This window comes from Passer montanus, unplaced genomic scaffold (assembly GCF_014805655.1).
Source record: "Passer montanus isolate IOZ18808 unplaced genomic scaffold, ASM1480565v1 scaffold36, whole genome shotgun sequence".
Taxonomy (NCBI): Eukaryota; Metazoa; Chordata; class Aves; order Passeriformes; family Passeridae; genus Passer; species Passer montanus.
This window is the reverse complement of record NW_024368374.1, coordinates 6,171,246-6,192,115: the sequence shown is the minus strand read 5'-3', so window position 1 is coordinate 6,192,115 and position 20,870 is coordinate 6,171,246. Positions and strand designations below refer to the sequence as shown.

The 20,870-nt window shown below is 43.0% G+C and overlaps 1 protein-coding gene across 4 annotated transcripts in view; it reads left to right on the top strand.

Annotated features, from left to right (window-relative positions):
* Window positions 1–20,870, top strand: part of LCP1 (lymphocyte cytosolic protein 1) — a 47,158-nt gene that overhangs the window by 4,133 nt on the left and 22,155 nt on the right. Inside the window, exon 1 of one of the 4 annotated variants that reach the window (XM_039716759.1) lies at window positions 12,356–12,558. The exons of the other annotated variants lie outside the window; for them this stretch is intronic. The gene's annotated coding sequence lies outside the window, so the exon portion shown is untranslated. Of the gene's footprint in view, window positions 1–12,355; window positions 12,559–20,870 lie in introns of those variants that run through there. 4 annotated transcript variants of the gene reach the window in all.

Here is a 20,870-nt window from a genome sequence, read left to right as displayed (position 1 = left end):
GAGGAGAGGGTGATGCCCACTGAAGGTCTCCCATGCTCGTGAAAGAGTGTGTCTCATAACCATAATCAACCTTTAAAAAGCTTTTATTTAAAAAGAAACTGTCTTTGAATGTGTGTGTCAGTAGGAAGCCTGGGGTTTGGGTAGTATTGAGGTGTCAGTATGCACAGGGCATTTGGGACAAATAATTTAAAAATTCCTGCAAGAGAAAAATACTGTTTTGCACAGTTTGCTTCTTGATAATGGTAAGTGCTTTACATGATGAGGCAGTTATCAGTTTCTTTATTTTTATATTGCAAACACAGTTCTTACATTGCCTGTTTGCCTCAGAGAGATTGCTAGGTCATAAAAGAGATACCAAAGGAGAGATACTTCCCAGAAAATGAGGAAGAGATTTATAGTCAATTAGAGAGAGAAAATGTCCTTACCACCGATCCCTGAGACCTACTTTCAGTCTCCTGTAAGTTACAGGATAGATGACACTTTTAACTTCTGGTTTCTACTATCAGAAGGAATCAAAATATTTGTAATATTAATAATTTTTTTTTAACAAATAGCAGCCTTCTCCTTCTTTCTTTTCCTTCTGGGCATTCATTCAGTTAAAAAGGCTTAATATTGTGATATGCCAGTGAGCCCCAGTAATTTTGTGTGAATCTACACACAAAGTTGGATGAGAAATCAACTTTTTCAAACAAATTCAAAAGCAGCCCTTAAATGAAGGCTGTGATTTTACACTGGTTGTCAGATAACCTTTGCTTGCTGCAATGTTGTGAGTGCCCAAGTATTTGCCTGTGTATGCAGTTCTTACTTAAATCCCAGTGTCCAGACTGTCAACATCCCCTTTCAGAATTATGTGCCCAAGATAGACAAGCAGAAGGTCAGAAGAGGAACGACAACCAATAGTTAGAGTTAGGCCTCTATTTCAAACAGTGAATGGTCTCTTTTGGACAAATGTTTTAGAAAGATGTCTCTCTTTTTTTTCTTTTAAAATTTTTTTAATTATTTTTTTAAATGGGAGAAGTAGAATAGATAAGTTGGCAGCAGCTCAGTTGAGCTAGCTTCTTTAAGCAAACTCAGATTTTTCTCAGAATCTCAGAATTTCTTCACTACTGTGCCTTCACTGTCTACATGCACTTATTTAAATGGGTCTTTGTAGCCAATGGTAACCAGAAATCCTAGTAGCTGGCCACCAGGTGTCTGCCTTGTATTTATCCTCCTATCCTTCCTCTCAGAGACTTTCTTGTGGTGAGATGTGTGGGCTCTCTTGTGTCGGCCCAGGTGCACAGAACCTATGCAGCGGCATTGTCCCAGAAATTTTAGACAGAATCATGGAGTAGTTTGGATTGGAATGGACATTTACACATCATCTAGTTCCAACCTTCCTGCTATGGGCAGGGACACCTCCCACTAGACCAGGTTGCTCAAAGCTCCATGTAACCTGGCCTTAAATCTTCCAGGAATGGGGCATCCAGAGCTTCTCTGGGCACCTTGTGCCAGGGCCACACCCCCCTCACAGTAATTTATCTCTTCCTAATATCTAATCTAAACCCATCCTTTTTCATCTTAAAGCATGCCCTTGTGAAAATTTCTTCCCCTTTAAGTGCTGGGAGTCTGCTAGAAAATCTCCCTGGAGCCTTCTCTTCTCCAGGCTGAACAACCTCTATTCTTTCAGCCTGTCTTCATAGGAGAGGTGCTCCAGCCCCCTGATCTTCTGTGTGGCCCTCCTCTAGATCTGTACCTGCAGGTTTTGCCCTAATGTAGGGGTCCCAGCTCCAGAGCTGAAGCAGCACAGGTAGGAGTCTCATACCAGTGGAGTAGAGGGGGAGTATCACCTCCCTTGATGCTTCTTTTGATGCAAACCACAAGCACACAACCTTTGCTTAAAGGATGACTTATTTTCCAAGGGCAGGTAGGAGGACCTGCTGAAAATATGTCCTTTGGTAAAAGCTGGGGTTTGAGAAGGCAGGTGTGCTACAGAATGCACCTGTGTGCTGGGAAGGGAGGCCATGAAGTTCTGATGCAAGGCTGCAGAGCAGCTGGTGCAGGGGATCTCAGTAAATGGACAATAATTTCTTTCTCATTCCTGAGTCTACATCTCCTGCACTCACTGGAAGAGCACACCCCTGGAGACAGGGTAGCTGTAGCATCATGGTTCTTGTGCCTGCTGTCCTCACCATGCTTTGTCCAGAAATTAACTTGGCAAAGGCGTCCCTGGGCTTTGAGCAGAGAATGCCCATGGTGCTGGAATCCCACTGGGCTATGGAAGTACACTTATTTTACAATCAAAACAACAGCTCTTCAGCAATGGAGGAAACAGAGCTTGTAACATACAGCTGAGACTACTGTGGAAATGTAAACAAAACCTGAATCCAGTCTTTGCAAAGGCACCTGCAAACCCTCTTGTTTAAGTGGGATTTGTAAGGCAGAGTGTGCCCCGTGCAGCTGGGGATGCATTACAGTGCCAGTGCTGCTCAGGAGCGTGGTGGGTCTTGCTGCCCTGGGGAAGGGGTCAGGAGATGGCTGTGGGGGGGATTGTTGCAAGCCATCAGAGCCAGACTCCAGTTTTTCTTCCTCTTCCTGTTGCAATTGCAGGAAGAGCTCACATGCACAGGAGAGACGGGAACCAGGAAAATTGGTGGGATTTTCTTCAGTGTGAGATCTTCGGTGGCTCTGCTATAGTTTGGTGTTTCTGTCCAGTGTTTCTGACAGCTAAAATGGGTATTTCATTACACAACTACTCAGTCATATAATATGTAATGCTGTGAAGTGCTGAAGAACATACCTAGTTAAACCTAAACTTAGATACTCTCCAGAGTAATGCTTAGAAAAGCATTTAGAGTTCCTGTCCTGTCAGAAACTCATTGCTGCTCACGTGAAGCTCATAACTCACCAGGTGGCCAAAGACACAGAAATGCCTGAAGGAGCATTAAACAAGAAAAAGCAAGTTTAACCAGTAGGCAGACTGCTCCTGCCACTCTTGACACTGAACCCTCTTTCCCTTACTATTTGATGATTTGTGCTACTCTTTTATCTCAATTCACCCGTCCTGTGTGCCTGACCTTTAGCCCTGGAGACTGCTCCTACCACTCTTGACACTGAACCCTCTCCCTTGAGCTATTTGATGATTTGTGCTACTCTTTTATTCACCCGTACTGTGCGCCTGACCTTTAGCCCTGGCTAGCAAAGTGGATTGAAATAAAAACTAAGGATGCTCCTTCCTTTTCACCCACACTTTGTAACTCTGAATGATAGTGCTAGAGCAAACTATTCTTCTGTCTGTGTGCTATGTCTGGCTCCTCTTACCTGCTTCTGTCTGTCATCTGGCAGAGTGCAAGACCTTTGGGAAATCTATCTTTTTTCTCCTCTGTCTTTCTTCAGTTCCTGGAACCACAGTGCCTGGAGTCTCCAGGATCTTTTGTAGAAATCAGCTATAGGAAAAGAGAAGACAGAAAGATGTGAAGGAAAAAGTGAGCACCCAGGAGCGGTCTGGAAAAAGTGAGCACTCTGGAGCGTTTGGGCAGCTGTCTGAAACAGTTTGGGTTTTTTCATGCTTTGTGACAGCAAAGAAGGCAAAGTGACCACTGTGTGTGTCACTTGGATAGCACAGGGCTTCTCTCCTGGAAGGCCTTGGTTTCTCAATTCCTGACACCACCCACCTACCCACAAGATCGATACAGTTGTGGAGTTTTTGTTTGCTACTGAATTGTTTGACATTTCCGTTTCCCCCGTGCCTCTTAAACACTTTGTCAAAAGACCGATTAATGTTTGTTTCACGTTTGTCTTTTAGATAACACTCCAGAGATATTTTGTTCTCTTTTTCAAGAACAGTCCTTCAGGGGCTCTTTTGAGTCTTCTGACATTTGAAAACACACTTGATGTCTTTGCCTCATTAGCTTTCAGTGTGCATTGGCCACAGCAGCACAGAAAATGGAGCAGCTAAGTGAGGATGCAGAAACAAGGAACTCCTCTGCTCGTCTGTGGATTTGCTCTGGATGCTCTGCTCAGGCAGCTCCTGGATGATACCCAGAGGGAGCAACACAAGCAGCATCTCTGGAATCAAACTCCTGCACCTGACACGTGTCTGACGCTTCACTGTGGTTCTTGCTTTCCAGTGGTGGGTCTCCCATCTCTCTGTGCTCCCTCAAGAATCTTTCACTTCTAGCAGTGAGCAAAATTAAAGTCTGGTCTTCTCTGTTGTAGCATGTGACTTCTGTAGGATTTCTAACTTAAACAACTATCCCAATATCAAGGGTCTTCCTGACTATATTCTTAGTCAGGTGCTAAGTATGTTGTTTGCTAAAACTTGTTCAGGCTGCCTCAGATTTTCGCTCAGTTGTGTCTTGGCCACCATTAGTGTCAAAGCCTGGCTGCTGCTCTAGAGAGAGACTTTGAGAATAGGAGCATGCTTTTGGGTGGATACCCTTCAGTTGCCCTGCAGGGATTTTGTATTCACATCTTTTCCAGCCTTATCTCAGTGGATCTTCCAAGAAATATCAATGCCAACCAGCAGGAGAGGAAGGTGTTTGACCCGGAAGATAAATTTTAAAAGAACAAACCAAAAAATCAAGGAAAAGCTTCTTTTTGCTTACTTGAGCTAATCAATGCTGATACTGAGAATATAAAGGAATCATAACTGGGCTTTTTTTGGTGCCAGCTATAATCAGTGTTTCTCATTGCTAGAGGGGGCAATGTTTCCCCCCTTCCAAAGCTTTTTTCTCTTGTATTTTTAATTTATATGTGTCATGGAAGAGATTAATCCTAAACACAAGCTCTGACTCAGAAGTCTAGTTAATCACTAAGTAAAAACATTATGAGGACTAATTTGCTCACATTCCTTTACAAAAATAGAGACAACAGATAAGAGTTTGTTGAATTTAGGGCCTTTGTGAAAAGCCTGATCTCAGATCTCAGAATAACAGAATAATAGAATAATAGAATAATAGCATCACAGATTGTAAAAGACCCTTCAGATAACATTAAGTTCAGTGGTAAACCAAGCACTGTGAAGTCCACAATTAAACCATGTCCTTGAGTGCCCCATTTACACATCTTTTAAGTACCTCCAGGGATGGTGACTCTACCCATTCCCTAGGCAGCCTCTTCCTGCCTAGGGAAGAAAAAACCATGTCCTTTTTACACATCTTTTAAGTACCTCCAGGGATGGTGACTCAACCCATTCCCTAGGCAGCCTCTTCCTGCTTGGGAGAAGAGACTGACCCCATCTTGGCTCCTTTCAGATAGTTGTAGACAGATCCCTCCTGTGTTTGATTTCCATATGATACCTTCACCAGAGAAAACCCTCTCTTTATTTTTTGCAAAAAATGTAATCTTTTTTTGTCTTCCTGCAGCTTCAGTAGATGCAGGGCATGTTCCTTCTGAGCAAAAGGCTGACACCAGCACAGGGCATGGATTTCCTAGTGCTGGCTTTCACCCTTCACCTGCAGGAGGATGACCGGTCCCCCTGAAGCAGCTCCAGAAGCAGAACTGGCTCTGCAAACACAACCATGGCAAGGCAAGACTGGAAACAAAACCCCTTTGGTTTGGCAGTGCAGGGGGAAATATTTTTTCTCGGATGTGCTGTAGAAACCCAGCAAGTTCCTTCTGTGTTATGCAAAATTTCCCCTCCTGACAGGGAACTAATAACTGCTTGTAAGTGTTTCTGGGCAGCAGTTCCAGTGCAAAACTTGGGCCCCAGGCTTGCCTGTGAGAGGCTGCAAACAAGAAATGGAGATTCTGAGCGCAGTTACAAAGTTTATGAGGAATGCTGGCTTTAAAGCTTGAGAACGAGCAAGCAGAAACTGCCAGGGTAGGAGTGAGGAAATGACCAGAGGTAGATGGAAAAGCAGGGGGGAAAAGAGAAAATGTGCAAAGGAAAAATGAGATAATAAAGGGAAACATGCCAAAGAAAGAGGAAGATGTGCAATAATATAGCTTTTTAAAAAGCTGAGAAGAAAAAGAAGAAAACTAAGATAAACACAGAGCAGACAGCCGAGGATGTAAAATTTCTAAAATCCTATAAAGTCAGAACATAATGATAGAGTGTTCAAGGAGACATATATGCAATTGAACCCATGTGCACATGACATTTTGTTCAGTGCTACAGGTATTTGTGTGCAAATTTTCATCTGGATCCAAAGGAAATTGAATTATTCTTTTCTTGACAAAAAGCTGCCTGCTGTTCAGGAGAGCAGTGTAATTTATAATTGTGGGTTTTTTTTCTCCTGCCATGGTTAGCAGCAGAAGACAGGTACTTGAAATTCTGGCAGTGGGGTGGCAGTGCCTGAGTTTGCAGCAGAACAGCTTTGTCTTGGCTGTGGCAGCCACGCTGTGCAGGGCAGGGGCCCTGGGAAAGCCCATTATGCTACTGTGTCAAAGCCAACAGTGGTTTACTCACCAAAAACTGAGTGAGATTGAGGCTGAAAGTACATGAGAAGGTTGGTTAACCATGAGTCAGCTTCTGCCAAATCAGATTCTCATAAATTATTACTTTGTTTCCTCACAGTTTAGCAAAAATAACTGGCATAACAAGTGTAATTAAAAATAAAATATGGTTTTTGTCCCATCTGTTTCTCATGCTTTTTTACTCCTGTAAGCCTCTGGCCAGCTGACCCACCAAAGTCATGTTTTCAGGTATTTCATTCCATCACGAAGTGAAATTATTTCCTAAAAGAAAACCAGGAAAACTGGGAAACATATTGAACTGAGTTAGGATCTAACCAAGACACTAGTTTGCTTTTGTAGGACTACCAAAACAGGATAGACAGTATTGTTGCAACAGCCTCCATGTGACACTTCCAGACCCATATCCATCTGGGAATGGGTTTATGAGCTGGAAGAGTCACTGCCAGTCTCTGCTGGACATGTGGACTTGCACGCTTTCCTGGGAGAGCCTTGGAGGTGTGCCCTTCTCCCAGTGCATCCAAACCTGGGAGCTGCCAGTGGCCAGGCTTCTCCAACCTCTTCTTGTCACTCTCTCACCAAGTAAAACCTAAGATTAGCTCATGCACTGTTATTAATATTTCACTACTCCTCCCCTTTCGCAGCAAATGGATGGTTTTGATCAATAATTCATGGCTGGGCGTAGCCTATTAAATTTGAAGTGGGGTGTATGCTTTCCTGTTATTTATTTATCATTGCTTTTATTTTACAGGGTGTTTTTTCCCTTGCTATTTCATTTTTCACTTGCTTAAATGCCTCTCCTTCAAAGTTCAGACTGCTTGCAGGAAATTAATCTTGTGCCTTATGACTTTTAAGTAAGACTAAGCTCTCTGCAAGGGCCTGAGACTGAGCCACAAGGAAAACTTTCAGACCCACTCAGCCACTTCAGTGCAGAAGATCTCTTTGAAACAAATGACTTGGGGAATTTGGTAACAAATCTAACTGCTCAAAGCTCATCTGTGGCCTCAATAGCTGTCTGCTTTTTGTTTCACAGGGATATTTGGCTACTTCTGCTGAGGGAACAACCTGCTCCAAGACCAGCAATCAGGCATTGCCCTGTCCCCTCCTTTGCCAGTGGGAGCTGTTCTGTTGGAACCCTCCTGAACACAGGTTTTGGGGAGTGTAAATATTCCTGGGCTGGAAGGTTGTAGGTTGTATCCCTTAGATAGAAGTGGCCTTCTCCTTTGTGAAAACAGTCTACTCATAACTTATTTGATTTTTGTGGTTCATCTCAGTTCACCAATAAGACAAATTGTAGTGAAACTGAAGTAAAGATTTCCTTAGAAGACTCTAAGACAGATTACTGAGTATAGGACTTTGAAATTGAAAGCTGTACAAGTGTGTGAAATCATAAACCAGTCTCCTGGCCTAGCTTTAACAGGCCATTATCCTCCTGGTAATTCCTGTGCCCAGTGAGGTTTGGAGAGCTGCTGATCTGAGAATTACCCTACCAAAATAATGCTTTTCAGTATGACAGAACTTCTTTCTACATTCCTCTTTCTCCAGCCTTGCCAGTATACAAGCCTGGGTGTCCCACCCTGACCAAGCAAAAATGTCTTGTTGCTGATGGGCACTCGGAGCTGCCATATTTGCTGTGTGGCACAGGCTTCCCTTCATCCACACCTGTGTGCATGGCATGGGCCATCACCCTCGCCATCACCCTCTCCCTCTCCTCTCCTCTCCTCTCCTCTCCTCTCCTTTCGGAATGTCCAGATCAGACCAGAGCCCCATGGGTCTTGGTGAGTCCTGCCATGGACTGTGGTGGTTGAATGAGGGCTGGAGACCAGGTTTCTCAGGAAGGGAGGGCATGGTGGCAGACTCCAGCTGGAGGCAAAGACCTGGCCACCCCACTCCTTCCTGCATGAACAGATTTAGACAAAGAAAGAGAAGCTCATGTTGCACCAAGAGATATTTCATGATATCATGATTCCACCCCCAACAGACCCCAGTATCCATGTTGTGACAAGTTTAATGGGATCACCCAGCTGTGCTTTGCATTCTCAAGGCTTTTTCTGGCATATATAATGCAGGAAGAATACAGTGTAAAAGGTCTGAGTTTCACATGCATTCTGCAAAGCCCCAGCCTGTAGTATTGTCTCTCCTGCAGAGATCACAGGTGGCATTTCAGGGTACCCTGCTAACACAGACCCAGCAGTGGGTCAAATTACCAACTGGCACCTGAGCACATGCCATCAGAGTAATGACTCCTGCTCACAGACTCATTTACCTTTCAACAGCATTGAGGTTCTCAGGGTCCATATTCAGAGGCAGTTCAGTGCTTAAATCACTAGTGGTTACAGGAAGTGTCACTGACTTTCATAGAAACAAGGACAGAGTCACAAAATAACATTGCAATTCAGATAGCATCAAACTGTAGTGGGAATTAGATCCTCTGTACTTATGCATGAGCAAGATATGATTTGTTAAAAGGAGATAATTTTAAAATAATTTCCATTATTTTGATTTGCCCTATTTTTTCATGGACCAGGATGTTCCTCTCAAAGGGTTCATTTAAAATTGTGCTGTCATTTAGTCAGACACTTTGCAAGGTCCACAAGAAGCTTTCATTCATTTGGAAGATCTGTGCTGCATTCCCCACTCTGCTCCCTACCATGCTCTTCCCACCCCAGAGCACGGTCTACACCTGTGACCCAATCAGCTGTGGTGAGGAAGACATTGCATCATATCAGTGTGATTTTGCAAAGGAATGGCTTTTGGAGAAAGTAATTTCCTGAAGCAGAAGCAGCCTGCAGGAAGGCAAAGTTCTTGGGAGATTCCAGTGGGCAGTTAAAAATGTGAGTGCCCAGAGGTGGGTGTGCCAGGAAAGGCCACCCCAGGAATACACTGCCCTCATGCCCATAGGGAAAAGACTGACCTAGAGCAGACCCCAGCTCCCTCTCCAGCTGGGGATCCCTGCAAACCCTTTCTGGCTTCCAGAACACAGCACTGTCAAGTCAGATGAAGCTGCTGGACCTCTTCTTAGGCAGATACCCCAAATCCTTCAAATAAATTCCCATTCATTGGTGGAAGTGGGATTACTGGCTCCTGCATACTTTTTGGGTTGTCACTTAGTTTGCTAAGAAACATCCAAGCTTTGTGGCAGGAGAGCACAGGCAGTTTCTGCCCTTCCCGAGGCACCTGGGGGTGAAGGGGAGCAAGGTGAGACCCTTTGGCAGGTGAGGAGGTTGAAGTGAAAGTGCTCTGTCACTCAGAGATGTGGGGCTGGCTCAGGGGCGGAGGAAGGAGGAGATGACTCGTGGAAGGGTTTGAAGGCTGTGGTGACAGTCTGGCTGATCTGCAGTGAGGTGTGACACAGGCAGCAGGATGGGAGTGTCAGCATGCCAAAAGTACTTGGAAAGAAAGGCCCTTCAGGCACAGGCACAATAAGGCATAGACTTTTGAAGTGGTGTAGTGGTGACAACAGCAGGGAAAAGATTGGTTTTGACCTTTTCAGCTGTGTCTCAGGGGCATGGTCTGTTAACAATTATAGTCCTCCCTCTGCAAGTGATTGAACACAGTGCATGCTAATTTATGGCACTTAATTTATAGACAATCATCTTTGATATTTCCTAATGTCTTTTCCTGTAGTTGGAGGACCACCACTCCTTTCATGCACATAAATCTCAAAGCAGCTGCATTGATATTTTGGCCCTAAGGCTGAAGCTGTAGGTCATGTATTGTTTTTCTGAGGTGGGACAGTAATGGACATTTAACTCAGTCCCACAGCACAGCTCGTCCTAACACCAGCTGGCCTGTTCCTAGCCATAAACATACTTTGTGGCAAAATGCAAGCTATTTATATGGTAGAGTTACAATTCAACACCCTTCAGGAAACCAGTACTACAGTAATAGCCTGCAGTATCCTGCCCTGTTTAAGAAATTACTTTAGAGACATCATTCTCATGGAATTCTACATCATCAGCAATAACATAAATGCCCACCACACAGGTGCAAGTTAACCAGCAAGAGATAACTATCGCACTGTCCCACTGAAATGTGTTTCAGTGCTGCCCAGTAAAATTGCAATTTGTGTGACGCTTCAAGGATGCACAGTGCAGCGTTTAAATACTGTGTCATGACAGGGCTTCAGCTGGGGCTGTATCTAAAGACTACCTAAATTTAATAATACTTGGTGAGACAACATTATTAGCTACACAGTGACAATCCAGCAGGTCTTGAAATGAGGCAGAAAAAGGGATTAATGATCCATGTGTCAAATATGTGTTTTGTTTATGTCTGCCTCATAAATCCATCGTATTTTAAATCTCATCATTGCTGTTCCAAGCTTGTTTGAACACTTCTTTAACACAGCTGGTGCCTGTGGGATGTGCTGGTATTGAATCAGTGCTGAGGACACAGTGCTGGACTCAGTCTAGGTCACACAAATATAAAATACCACACAGCATGGTGGAAACTCTGAGTTTCTCCCCCACCTTCTGCACAAGGTGTAACAACTCAAGAGAGGGTGCTAAGAGTGTTAAGCAAACTTGTCTGATAAGGAAACACCCACCCCAGTTTTCCTGTGCAAGTGGGATGTCAGATTTAGAGCACACATCCCTTTGGTGCCCTAGTCCTTATCTCAGAAAAGACATTGCAGCATTTAGTGGGATGTCATGGAGACCAGCAAAAGTAATTTAGGATTTGGAAAAGGTCTGTAAGTAAAAAAGTTGGGACAAACCATCAGGCTTGTGTAAAATATCCTAGAAAACAAAGAATAGGAGCTGTGGCACAGCCTATCAAATAATCAAATACTATAGAGGAAGTATTTTTTCAACAGAAATGAGTAGCCAAAAATGCCTGGAAAGTGTTTCAGCGTACCTCTGAAGAGAGCAAATGTATGCTGATTCAAGGATGGATCTTAATTATGGAGATTTGTTATTGAAAGGGGTTCTTTGAATCTTTTTACAATAGCATGTGGCTCATGGTCGGGTGAATGACAGTTTTTCATTAAAGACATATATTTTGATAATTGTTTTCACCTACCTGTTTTCAGTGGTAAAAGTCAGAACAGAAGTTTTTGAAAAATCTGAAGGATGATTCTTCAGCCTGTGGAAAGTAGCAAGAATCTTGCTGTTAAGATTGCAGAACATTTCTTAAAATCCCTGTGGGACTGATTATTAACTTTTCTCTCTTGAAGTGTTTTCAGATCTAAGACCTCTGCAATGCTGCATCATCAGGGCTTGAAAGTTGGTTTATGTTTGCATCCATCGAGCACTTTTACATGTGACCCTTGAAATCTGTGTCAGTTGTGAGGTGGTATGAGGAGCACTGTGTTCTTTCTTAGGCTTCCCTGTTCAATAAAAGGTTGGACAAACTGTAGGGAGACAACAGGATGCTACTGGCATGGAGCACAACAGGTCAGAGAACAGGGAGAGAGTGCTCAACTTGTTCAGCCTGGAGAGGAGAAGGCTGAGAGGGATCTTGGCCAACCTTGGATCTACACCAACCTAATCAGAGCCCATAGAGAAGATGGAGCCAGCCTTTTGTCAGCGATGAACACTGATAATGAAAAGGTCACAAGTTGCATCAAAGGAAATTCCAATCACTTGCACGGAAAAAGTTTTCACAGGGAGGGCAGTCTAACGTTGGCAGAGGTTGCGTGGCAGTGCTGAGGAGTTTCCATGCCTGGTGACTCTGCCCCAGCCTGTCCTGGGAGCCAGCCCTGCCTGGTGGATGAGGCATCACTGCAGACCTTGCTGTTCTCTGCCTCAAGTGTGGCTACCCTTACCAGTGAAGAGAGGAAGCGTTTTGAGCGCGCGTGTGTTCCGCGAACGAGAGCGGTAGTGAGAGGAAGCGGCGCAAAGCGGTGGCCCTTATTGGAGGAGAACTGAGGTGAAGAGGTAGAGACCAGAGAATTCTTTGTTTCCTTATAAAGACAAAATCTATTGCACTATGGGGTTTTGTCACCACTCACTTCCCTCTCTGGGCTCAGTCGTGGTCTCGCACTCTGGGGCTTGCCTAGTTGGACTGCAGAACAGGAAGGGTTTCCTTGTCTGCAGTGACAATTGCTTTGCAGTCCCTCCACCCTACAACGTTTGGTTTCTTTAAGCAGTTCTGCCCTTTCCGTTGGATTTTCAGCTGCTGATCTCTTCGTTGCTCTGACCCACTGCCTGAGCCCGGGAGGTAAGATCACAGCATCTGGTGGTTTTTTGGCAAGCTGCCCTCACTGAGAACCCCAGCAGTTTAACTGCACAGGAAATTGTGGCTGCCATGAAAAAACAGAGCAGGTTCTGTATTAGCGTGAAGCATTTTCCAGTAGTCTTGTGCACAGCATTTCTACTGACCTTCAGGAAAGTGTTTGATAGATTTAATTTGGCAGAGTGGCTTTTGGCTGAGTAGAATGGTAGTCTTGGAGTTGGCATTGGCTTGGAAGGGCTTGATAAAGTAAGAAGCCATTATTTAGATTGCAGACTGGATCCATGTAAGAAGATAATTTTAATTTCAGTAATGAAAAATACTGATTCATAAGTATAATGTATTTTGGCTAGTAGTTCTTACAATGTAATCAGCTGGCTGTTAGGACATTTATAACAGGTTTTTAGAAATGTAATTTTACTTTCCAGTGGATAAATAAAACTGATTCATGATAGAGCCTGATTACAGTAGGAACTTCTGCTTTTAAAATGGTGGCATGGGGTGGTCCTAGTGTTATATTTGCCTTCTAAGATCTTGACTGGTGAATATGGTCAGGCTTGTCCCTTGCCTTCTTTGGGATTTCAGCTCAGGCTCTAGATGAATTGTGAGTTGCAAATATATACAGATATTTTAGGTGGTACTGTTGTGAACAGGAGCCTTCAGGCTTAACTGTCTTCTCTGTAAGAGCAGTAGCCTTGCTGGTTTTGTCATATAGTGATTCCCTTGGCACATGAATTTGGTTTGAACATTGATCCAATGGAACTTTAGATCTTTGTTATCATAACCAAAGTCTCAGACCAGGCTGGCTGCTACAGGTGTCAGGTGAAGATGATCTCTAGCAAGTGCAGCTGGCTGCTCAGCAGATGGGGTTTGATCATCTTGCTAAAAGCAGAGCACACCTCACACCTCTAGTGTAGAGAAACTCCAGCATGTTTCACCTTCCTCCCCTCTTGCCTGCCCACAGGAACAGTCTGGCCTCCTGAGCTGGGGAAGCTCTCATGAGTAGACAGGAGATGTGGAAACCCCCTCTGTGGTGGGAAACTCCCCTGAGAAGTGATCCTAGAGCCAGGAGGGGCTGGGAAGTACCTGCCTTCTTGCTGGTAACATGAGCAGGAATTTCTGCTTCCATCCTGACCATAAGGTCCAGATTTACTTAGCTCAGAAGCTGAAGGTTAAAAAAAGGATGTATTATCTTACTGGGATTGAATCTGTTTCCTCAACTGGACTAGATTGTCTCTTTGGACTGAAAATTATTATGGTCATAAAATGTTTGTACTTAAATCTAGCAGTGTTGATCTTCTTCTCTTGCTCACAGAACCTGCCACACACTCCATTGTCTTGTATTTTGCTCTCAATTTTTCTTATACCATTTCTTTCTGATTTCAGTCATGAGCAGCTTAAAACAGCTGCTTGGAGTAGAGTGATCTTGATAGAGAACCTACTGTAAAAGTCTTTACCTTTTGTTTTTTTTTAAAGCATGAAAGAATTATGAAGAGATTGAGTAAAGGGGAAGGAAAGAGATGGGGGAGATCGGGGGATTGAAGTGCATTCAGAAATGCAGCTTGTTTTCATACCCAGCTCCTTCATGCGAAACAGCAGACTCCTGTGAAATGCTGATGCAAAATGTAAAATATTTATCAAAATGAAAAATATTTAGGAAAAAATCTGAAACAGTATTTAAGTGCTGCAGGATGGAGTACAGGAGGGTCTGTTGGATGCTCTGTGCATTTTTGTACTTATCCAAGGGGAAAGCTGTAGGATGGGAAATATATTTTTGCCCCTTGATGAAACAAGTAGGGTGTCCTGGACATGGAGGCTGTGCCAACAAGCAGGAGAGTGGCATGTGAGAGGCATGAGAGGGACATCCAGTGACCAGGCTTGGGGACCATGCCATAAAGCCAAATCATTCTTCAGAGGAAAGGGGGGCGGGAGGACTGTGCCTTCTGCTGCTCCAGGTGCTGCTTGAGTTCCCCACTGCACACTACAGCTCCCAGCACGGCACCACCACAGGATGGGGGTCCAAGCAACAGCACAGCTGGTAAGGAAGGCTGTGTTCAGATGTGCACTTCTTTTTCTGGTCTGATTTTGTGGGTGGGGAGGGCCTGGTCACTGCTGGAATCACTGAGGTGTCCAGAAAAACTGAGGACAGAATTCAACTCCTGGCATGGGAGACACAGCAATAGATTCATAAATCCTTGTGGAACCAGGCAAAAGCAAATATGCGTTTGTATCTAAAAACCTCCTTTTTACAGCTGGAACATGTTTTTAATGTTTTCCATGCACAGAGGAGCTCTTTGTTTGCAAATAAACTGGAAGCAGAGGCTGTTTTCTCTTTTTCCTGCATCAGTTACCAGGATTCTACAGCACATTTGGGTCAGTGCTTCGTGACCTGGCCTCTCACCCTCAGGCTGGAGCACAGAGGAATAGGAAGAGAAGATTTTATCTGTCTGTCCAGGGTTTTATGCCCATCTGCCACCTCAGCTGTGTTGGGGCAAAGCTGGGATATTCTCATACCTATATCCAAAGCAGACCCTGCAGATGCTCTCCTCCCACCCTTGTTAGTGAAGATGGAACTGGGTGGGACAGGGCTTTCCATGCCAAATGGGACACCTCTTGAATGACTGAAGCTGTTTGTCAGTTTGAGAATCAAAATATTCCTTTATCTATGGAAAAATGTTCTCACTTTAAAGCTAGCTAGAGATGAGAAAGATAAGTGACCCAACAAGAAATGTAGTGTACTGGATCAATTTTCTATTTTTTTTTAAGAAAAATTCTACAGACTCTGATTGAAAAATAATATGCACCTAAATGCTGTCTCCCTAGTATGACATATCTGACAGATACAAGACACATAAGGAGAGTATTTATAGGTTCAGAGCTCTGCTTTTTCAATGTCTTAATTTCCTTGAAGGGTTAGCCCTTCCTGCCCCTGAGTGGTCCATTGGAAAGAGAGCTCCATCTCTTTCCAGACCCTGTGGATTTTCCCTTCCCTTCCCTACTGTTGACCAGTATTTGATTTAGGACTCAGGCATCACACTGACAAATAAGGTCCTTTATGAAATGGAACATTAACAAATAACTCATGGGCATTGCTGTGTTCCTTCTGAACAGTGATAAATGTATTTTCTTGGTATCTTTTTTCAAATTGTATAAGAAAAAAAACAGATAAAGGGCAACATCTTAATAATCCCAGTGCCTACATACATGGCAAGATTTGCTGTTGCAGACACCAGTCTTTTAAAAAACCTTTGAGGCAAAGATTGTCATTTATTGTAGGCTACATTATGAATCTTTGTCATGTACTAGGGAGGAAATATTTGCCATATCTTCAGAAAGACTCCTCTTGGTGTCTTGAATGATGATTTAAACAGCATGATGCCACTCAAACTGAAAGTATTGTCATCCAAGCTACCCATTTTTAACAGAGTTGTTAAGGATGTTTCTGTCTACTTTAGGATTTAAAATCTAGCTCAGCATCTTTGTGGAAATTTTAAAAATACTCTTATTTATCTGTAGTTATTTCAGTAGGGAAGGTGTCACAGCCCAACATGCACAACATGAAAAACTAACTTTTTAAAATGAACCACCTCATGTGTTTGAAAATGTTGCAGTTTGTGCTTCTTAAATGATTTTCAAAGTCCTTGTGTAAGAAATGTGTCTAATTGGCATGCAGTTCCAAATGTGTTTGTGTTTGCTGATATTGTCAGCCACGGTGAGTGCCTGCCTGAGTAACTCAGCAGCCTGGAAGAGAGATAGGAACTCTAGTTTTCATCTTACATCATGAGCAGAAAAAAAGCTGTCACAAAAAAAATCCATTCAGTCTGCCTGGAAGCTGTGACACCAAACAAAAATAAAGGGCATTGATGGGATTGTTTGTTTGCCTAAGAAGGCTGGATACCCCTGAGCTACCACTGCAAATGATCACTGGCAGCTCACTTTCATTTAGCATTAAAGCTAAAAATTATCCTATTTTGCTGTGGGTGCAGTATGATCACCCTGCTGGTGCAGGGATGTAAGTACATTATTTTGATCAGAACTGTAAGAGAACAAACAGCTAATAATACATATGTAGGAGAAAAGCATGATAGTAGCAAATATGCTGAGATTGAAGTTTAATTGAGAGATGAACTAGTCTGGATTATGCTAAAGAACATGTTTGGCTGATCATCAACAAGATGGCTTTGCCTGCTACATTTTTGTTGAAGGTTTTTGCTGATGGGCACAAGATGAATCTTTCAAATTGAGGAACTTCTAGGCCACACTGCTGTCATTTTGTAGCACTGCTTCTTCTATCAACTGTATAATTCATCTTTTTCTCACCCTTTAGTGACAATGAAAATGGCAAAAACTCCAGAAGGAAAGATTCGGAACGTAACTCAAAAATCTTCTCTTGTCTCTTCCTCAGCCCTCCACATTGTAGGAAATCAGCTGAGACAAATAATTTGACAGAAATGCATATGGATTATGGACTTATGTGTGGTATCTTATGAGAGAAAGATAAAGGGAAACATTTCTGGGGAGGAATATGCTATCAGGGATATTCTGAAGAGTGACCAGGAATAGGCAGGTATGCAAAGGGGCAATAAACATGGGACAAATATTGAATATGTCCAAGATACTCTTGTTTTCCCTTGTATGTTCTGGCCTTCAGGAGGCTTCAGATCTGTCACAAGAGTTTCTGCACAATTCTAAGGACTCTTTTCTCAATCCTCCCTGCTGATGGCATGATCCAGGGCAGGCTGTGCCTCAGGGGAGGATTGCTGGGGCTGCTTCTTTGATGTCAGCTGGGAGGGAAAGTCTAATGCAGAAGAGAGCTGGGGAAGTATTCCCCAGCCCTTACAGAAAGCTGGACGTTGGAAATTGAATTTGTGAGTGAGATAAGAAGGAGAAAAGGAGCTAGAGCTCTGAGCTCTGGCAAAGTGAAAAGCAGAATTTTGTTTGTGCAGGGGGACAGTCTCACACTGCCCCATGAAACTCTGACAGCTGTGTTTTGCAACACAGATTATTTCATCACTTTCAGAAAAAAAATAAGCAAGTTTGAAGGGAAGATAGCAGGAAATTTATATATGCCAGGGAACATATGTCACTCTCCAACAGAAAAGTTATCATATAATTAGCAAAGTACTAGTGCATGAACAAAGCAAAGCCCTGATGGTAGAAAGTTAGTAAATTTTAGTAGTGTCTTTGACTTTTTTGACACCAAATTCACAGTTAAGTTGTTCCTGACTAAATATGTTTGTGAAAGGCAGTGCTGTCCCATGAAATGGGCTTTTTTGTTTTGAGGAAAGGTACAAGTTTATGTTTATCTATAAAGTGCCATTTCCCATCTTCAAGGTTTTCATTGCCTTGCTTGCAACAAAGCTTAAACACCAGTGCAGTGGAGAGAAGTATCAAACAAGGTAACCATTTAATACAAGTCTTGGAAACCTTGAGGTTTTAATGGCTTTGCCATTTATTATTTATAGTGCTTGGTGGGTGTGCACTTTGCCAAGCAATGCATAACCAGGCAGCTCCTCTGAGGATGGCTTCAAAATCGAAAAGAAAATGAAAGAACATCAATATCCCTGTGTTTCAATTTAGCAATTATGTTCAGGTTTTAAGATTATTTTAGTTCTTCCTATATATTCCAGTCTAAAAATAGTTTGTTATTAGATCTCTTAAAACATCAGTGTGGTCATAGGTTCTTCTGAGGATAAGGTCAAACAAAAGGAAGATTTAGGGCACGGCTGTGATGTATTGGTTTGGAAATGATGGCAGGGAAAGGAGTGCTTTGCTAGAGGCTCTTTTGGTACCAGTTTGCTTGTATTCTCAGCAGCTTAGGTGAGAACCTCTTCCCTTTTTTACACCAGCTGGTAACTCAGCAGTCTTCTGAGGAGGAAAGAGTGTATTTGCACAACTTTATGTTTTGCTTTTGCAATAGCGGGTTTATGCTGCTTGCCAAACTAGCAAGAAGTGTTGCTTCCAGGCAGTGTTGTAATCCGGATGTCCTGAAGCCATCTGAATCTCAGACTGTCTCAGGGAGTTTTCTATTTTCCTTCTGAATGTTTATTACCTTCCATTTATTTCTTGTTGGCAGTTCCACTGCCTTTCTTGCTCTGCCCCAGGGAGGTGTCTTCCCCCCTCAGTATCCTGCCTCAGCATCTAAGCACGTGCTGACTTTCACCTTTTCTCCCTGAGACACTTCGGCTCTCTCACTGATCTTCCATCACACCAAGTTCAAGATCCTTCCTCCCAGCTGCTCCTCGTCTTCAATATCTCGTCTGTGCTGACAGCTGAGCTGTTTATGTTCAGTCTATACCAAACTCCCCTCTGTCTTGCCAAACCTCTCCCCTGCCCAGCTTTCCTCTTTGCTTCTGGCCATACATCACTTTGCTCAAAGCCATTGCCTGGCTCTCACCAGCTGGTTTTCCCTTTGCTTCTTCCTCGGATGGCTCCACAACACATGTTCCCTCCAAAGGAGCTCTTTCAACTTGTTCACATTTCTCATCATCATTGCTCATCCACATATTCTCCTTTGCTCTTATATCATCCTCTCATTTTTTCTCTGCCTGCTCATACTGATTTTGCAAACATTTTGGAGTGAAGCAGTGCACTCTGTGCTTAGAATGCCTTGTGAGTTATGAGTAATTGGATTATTCACCCAGGACTGTAGGATGCTCTCTTGATGGGATGCCCAAAGTATTTTCAGTTTGCATGGGGGATGGTGAAGTGCTGAAAGAGGTTAAACCCCAGAAGCAAATGGCTCTGCTCTTGGCTGGTTAAATCAGTAAAAAATATTGGGCCTGACCTCTCCCACTACTATTCAGAAGCATTTTACACCTCTGTGGGGCCTATTATATTATCATTTAATGATCTAAGCAAAATAACCATTTTAAATTATAGAAGGTATTTAAAATGGCTTTTTAAAGTGTATTATTTTTAAATACCTTTTAAAAAGTATTTAAAGTGGCTTTTTAAAAGGGGATAAAGGGGATTTTCTCTCTCTCTTTTTTTTTTTCTTTTTTTTTTTTCTGGTGTGTTGCTAAGGCTTTGGACTTTTACTCACTTGATTTCCTTTTGTTTTGTTTTTTCTGCTTGAACAATTTAAAAAATGACAGCAATTTTTGGTTGGGAATAACTCTGAAGCCTTTAATCTGAAAATTTTGGTGCCTTTCTGAATCTCACTGTTGTGAAACCACAGTGGGGTATTAATCAGCAACACCCAGTGGATTTAGATACTGGAACTGACAGGCTGAAGTCCAGAGGTGCTGAGGGTGAAACTGTAGAAGCTCCATTGTGTGTTGGAGCAGGAAGTGACCATCCTCAAGTCCAGAGGTGCTGAGGGTGAAACTGTAGGAGAAGCTCCATTGTGTGTTGGAGCAGGCAGTGACCATCCTTCTGTCACCTGAGGACAGCCACCCCTCAGGTGATGGAGGACCAGTCCTTGTTCTTGCTGTGCACCTGAGATGAATCTGATTGCTCAGCTAAGTGCAGTTACCTTCACAGCAGTGGATAAAACTGATCTAAGGAAATCAAAAGGGCTCATTACAGCAAAGCCCTTCATCCTATTATTACTATAAATGTCCACATATGTAAACATGTGTACTACTAATAGGATTCTCTGAATTTAACAGATTACTTAATTACATACCAGAAGTCATAACTTCTTATGCAATCTGGAAGAGGCCATTTTATTTTGGTGATACTTTTTTCTCAAGGTTACTTTGCACAAGTAATGTTATAGGCAAAAACCTGTAGTGTTTCCTACCTCTTAAGCCTGGAACAGTCTTCATGCTATTAAAAGTTGTGTTGCGAATTATATTGCTTGGTCAAGTGACTGGACTAGAAGGAATGACCTTGCAGTGGAATGTGGATTTTCTGGCTGGTAGTGTAAGATTTTCATGTGTACAGGTGCATTTTAGTTAAACCACAATTTGTAAAAACACACAGCAGGCAACAGAAGAAGATGGGCAGTGAGGAATCAGAGGCAGGAAAGATACCAGGAAGCCTGGGGGAAGACTATGGAACTAATTTTACCCTTACATACATACATAACCCACAATGCTTATCATATGGGTTTTTGAAGGTGATCCTTGAATGTATGATGGTTAGAACCAACTGCAAGAGCCATGGCATTAGGGATTCTGCTGCACTTCTCTATTTATCATGGTTGGAGTGAATGAACAGATTTTTTATTGCTGTCTTCATCCTAAAACCACAGTGATTAGGCAGGAAAAGGGTGCATGATACTACTGAAAGGCAGCAGAGAAGAAGTTATCCACATGAGCTGCTTTTGGGCTATTTCAAAGCCGTGTCCATAG